Below are 5125 nucleotides of genomic sequence, written 5' to 3' on the forward strand. Positions count from 1 at the left end.
TCAAATAAAGATCGTGTCGAAATATCGTAGTAAGATAACTTTCGTGATGGAGTGGGGTTGCTTCCAATATACAGTGATGTCATTTGGCTTAAATAATGCACTCACAATCTTCTCCAAAGTCATAATTTCCACGTTTAAGGAGTTCACCCATAAATTATTGGAAGTATATTTTGACGACTAGACTGTGTTCAACTTAGTGAAGCGCCATGTTGCAAGTCTGTGACTCATGCTATATACATGTCGCAAGTACCAGATCACCCTGAATTTGAAGAAGTTTATATTATGTGTTCCTTACAGGATTCTGCTAGGCCATGTAGTATGTAAACAGGGACTGATGGTGGACCATGCAAATATAGCAATAATTGTGAATTTGGAAGCTCCTAAGAATGTTAAGCAATTGTGCGTTGTGCTAGGCCATACAAGTTATTATAGGAATTTTATAAAGTCTTATGCTTAGATAACTGCACAATGGAGAAAATGTTAAAGAAGGATGTGACCTTCTGTTGGAACAAGGAGTGTCAATAGAGCCTTGATGTATTGAAGGATAAGATGGTGATTGTGCCCATATTGGTGTTCCCTGATTGGAAGAAAGAGTTCCATGTACATGTAGATGCCTCATTTATTGCACTGGGAGTAGTGTTGACCTGGCCTGGTGAAGGTGATATTGACCATCCAATAGTCTTTGCAAGTAGGAAGTTGTCAAAAGCTGAGAAGAATTATTCCACTACAAAGCGTGAAGGATTGGCTATAGTCTATGTGCTGCAGAAATTTAGCCATTACCTATTGGGCGTGCATTTTAATATGTACACAAATCACTCTACCCTCAATTACTTGGTCAACAAGCTTGTGTTGGGGGGAAGATATATAGATGGTTGTTGCTATTTTAGGAGTATTACTTTGAAGTAATAGTGAAGCCTAGAAGGTTGAATGCTAGACTGGATTACCTAAGCAAGATTGAGACGAAGGAAGAACTGACCAATTTGGAAGAAGGATTTCTGGGTGCCCAACCCTTTGTTGTGCACATCGCAGATGATCACTTTGTATACATCATCTAGGTCTTGACCACAGGTATAGCTCCAGAAGGTTACTCTATTCAACAAAAGAAGGAGTTAGTGGTATGCGTAGCTGATTTCTCTATCTTAACAGGACATTTGTATAAGATGGGGATATATGAGATATAACACCGATATGTACCAAAATTTGACAGAGCTAGTATCCTTTCTGAAGCACATGGAGGAGTGGTTGGTGGAAAACTAGTCTAGTAAGGCAACTGCGAAGAAGATTCTACGATTAGGGCTATGGTGGCCAACAATGCATAAAGATTTTAAGGCTTTTTGTAAAGCATGTGATGCTTGTCAGAAGATGTGAAAGCCTTCACTAAGAGATGAAATGCCCTTAAATCTGCAAGTCTCATTACAAGTGTTTGATAAATGGGTAATTGACTTTATAGGACCAATACAACTACCAGGAAGGAAGACAAGAGCACGCTACATCACTAGTGCGACGGAGTATTTAACTAGACGGGCATAAGCGCAACGAGTTAAATATTGTACCACTCCTACCACTGTGAATTTTCTCTTTGAATACGTCTTAAAACAGTTTGGGTGCCTTAAAATAGTGATGAGTGATAGGGGTACCCACTTCCTGAATGAAACGATCAACATGATGCTTGAGGAGTTCCAAGTCTACCACCCTACGAGTACACCTTATCATCCCTAAGCGAATGGTACAATGGAAGTGTTCAACAAGATCTTGGAGAATGAGTTGACTAAGGTTTGCAACGTGAAGGGAAATGACTGGGATGTACCCATTCCAATAGTCCCATGGGATTACAGAATGACGTAGAAAAATTTGATAGGAAAAACTCCATTTAGATTGGTCTATGGCAATGAGACAATCATGCCTATGGAATATATTGTACCAAGTCTGTGTATTGTGGCTTTGACAGAGACGACAGATCACGAGACCTTGGAGGAAAGGCTCACACAATTGGTAGAATTAGAATAAGGCATATTCTTAGCGGTCTTTCACCAGCAGGTGCAAAAAGAATGTGAGAAGGCCTGGCATGATATGCATATTAAGGTACACACTTTCAAGGTGGATGACTTAGTTTTTATTGATGATAGTAAGTTCAAAAAATTTCCGCGAAAATTCCATATGCACTGGTTAGGACCGTATGTTGTCAAGGAGATTATAGATGCTCACATAGTTCAGCTCACGAAGCTGAATGGAGAATTGTTCCCTAGGAGAGTGAATGGTAGTTGATTGAAGTTATATCAGGGGATCCTACCCCTGCACATTGACTACATGGTAGCGGAACAGTCTTAGCACTCTAGGCAACTATAAGGGAGAGCAGAACTATAAACTACACTACCCAAAATAGAGCAAATCGCAGTAAGGGGACTGCGTGATCGACACAGGAAGTTCGCCAGAAGAGGGTTCAATTGAAGGAGGTGAGATGTGTGAGGTTACGAGGAATGAGATGCACCATGAGAATGGGTGCCACACAACCAGGACCAAAAGTAGTCATTAAGGACACTATTCATGATTAGATGGAAAAAAACTTGTATGGAGGAGTGGGTAGGCGATATTTGTGGCGAAAATATGTGGATATCTACCACCAAGAATAAATTTATGATTAGAAAATGGAGGGAATGGTCATATTTGAATTCAAAGTTGCCTATAAAGCTAGCATGTTGGCCTGTCGAGGAACACTTTGCATTCTGAGAATTGCTCATGAGCCCTCTTGCTTGCATTCTATGAACAGATCTGTTTGGGAGGATTTATTTCACAGTTCAGCATTTGCGAACCTGCTTAATTGGAACCAACAATTTGTCATTGAAACTATGGCCAACAAACCTGCCGAAGCTGAACTTGTGAATTCTGAAGTCATCGTTTCTCAAGCAGAAGCCCTTGAGAACGCGTCGATGGACACTACACCATTTGTGTCTATGGCACCAAGGTCACCTAGGTCGAAGCCTTCTACAACAAAATAAAAACAAAAGAAACCTCAAGTAGTGCTGCTAAGGTCATCCCCAAGAAAGAACATGATAGAGGTTAGACAAAGGAGAAAATGGACAAAGCCAAGCAGCCCCAAGAACTTATAGATCGAGATGAAGAGGAACTCCACAGAGGAGTTGAGGATCTTGACGCTGATGAGGGAGATCCTATCACTTGGCTCCTGGAGTATATCCCTCTTCTCAAAGGAAAGGCGAAGGTCCCAAAACACCCTGATAATGCAAAATTTACAATTTCTATGCCTCTCTTGCTGCAGGAAGTAGTTTTTGAAGGCCCGTTGTTAGCGCATATCCCAGTATTAAAGATGGAAGACTAGGACTTGGCCGATCACGAAAAATTTCCCTATTTGGTCATTAGCAAGTATATGTCGAAGATTTATTATGAAGAAATGAGGGTCACTATGTTGGAACCCATGGAGTGGGTTAAAGGAATTGAGCAAGCTGGGATGCTAAACATGTTATGTGTCCTCATTTTAGCCAGTCAGTTATTAACGCAATCTATGTGTGCCAATTACTCACACTACTACACGATGGGTGCTTGTGGCTAGGCAAGCCCATCTCAATAACAAATATACTCATACATCAAATAACAAGATTGTCCCAAAAAGGCGCAGATTTGGTGAAGGAGTTTGCAAGAAAAAGTAAGGAGAAGGAGCTCCCGGATCGAATGAAAATTGATTTTTGGTTAATCAAGAAGTCATGTAGATACTCTATCCACTCCATTATAGACTAATCAGTGCAGTTCATTGCTCAGATACTAGTGGGAAAGATAATGAGAAAATTCTGAGCAGACGAGGTTTCGACACTAGTCATATCATTAGTTGCACAATGCGCGATGGGTGTTCAATATAATTGGGCACAATACCTTTGCAAATCATTTTTGGTGAATTGCCACAAAGTCCAGGATGATGAGAAGGCATTTCATTATGCCTGTATCCTATTGCTAATCTTACTTGTTGCATGGAGACTCCCAAAGGATATTCAATTTCCTCTGTAGGACAAAGGATTGCTAGAAGAGAAAAAGTTTGCATCGCTATGGGGATGAAGGACCTGGACACGGTCAAAGAGGCGAAGGTCTTTTGGATTCTTATGGAGATGGATTTTCACACTATTATCAATCAGAGGCCAAGGTTGTCTACAAACTTGTTTGAACAATTGAGGTCCTACGCGGAGTTTAAAGCAGATTTCCACAATGTATCAATTGGCGCAAGGAGGGACCCTAAGAATATTTGGCACAAGATGCCATACTTAGTGTCAGAGACTGATGTACATGAGGTTGTGAGCACATGGCTAGGGGAATGGCTACAACCCACAGAAATTGGTGTAGGGAATAGTAAAGTCAGAGAAGGCTCCTTCGGCAGACGACAGCTACACAAAAATGAAAGGAAGCAACATAGGCATCAATGTGAGAGATGGATGAGAAGAAGAGGAAAGAAGTTACTACTAAGGCAATTTCTTCCAAGGTAGCCACTGAAAAGAAGCACATGATGAAAGAAGCCCCAGTCGAAGTTGGGGAATCGACTTCACAACATACGAAAGAGCATGAGCCCTCGGAGCAGGATGGAGGCAGGGGTGACAAGTAGAACGCTCCCTTTAGGGTCCTTAAGCACCAAAAATAGACTACTTCTGGACCAAGGAGGAAGCGAAAATTAGCTAAACAGGCATAGATTGACCCTATGGTCCTCATAGAGGGGGACCTAGATGAAATCGTGGATAAAGTGAAAGATATGACAACTGAAATGTGGCAGTAGTTTGAAAAAAAAATTCAGCTCTCTCTTGGAAGTGTGTAGAAGGATCTGTACAAGCTACAAATTCAGACTAGTCATCTGTAGGTAAGCATAGGTCAAGAGAGAAGGGTTCAAGTGAGCCTACCTCAAGTGAGTGAGAGCGCCATAAACACATAATGGAATTTGAACCTCAGAGTCATTCCCTTTCTAGAGGAATCTTTATGCGTACATGCAGCAGAAGACAACGCCTAGCTGGGAAAGATGAAGGGCATAGGAGTAAACCTAGCTTCACTGCCATTACAGACTCTCCATGCACTACCTCAGGGGGTCTTGAATGAGCTGCGAATCGGAGAAAAATGCGTGCTATTAGTTATCAATGAA

Source organism: Pinus tabuliformis, chromosome 1_1, assembly GCF_031772625.1.
Source record: "Pinus tabuliformis cultivar Carrire ecotype Pingquan chromosome 1_1, CPIR1, whole genome shotgun sequence".
Taxonomy (NCBI): domain Eukaryota; kingdom Viridiplantae; phylum Streptophyta; class Pinopsida; order Pinales; family Pinaceae; genus Pinus; species Pinus tabuliformis.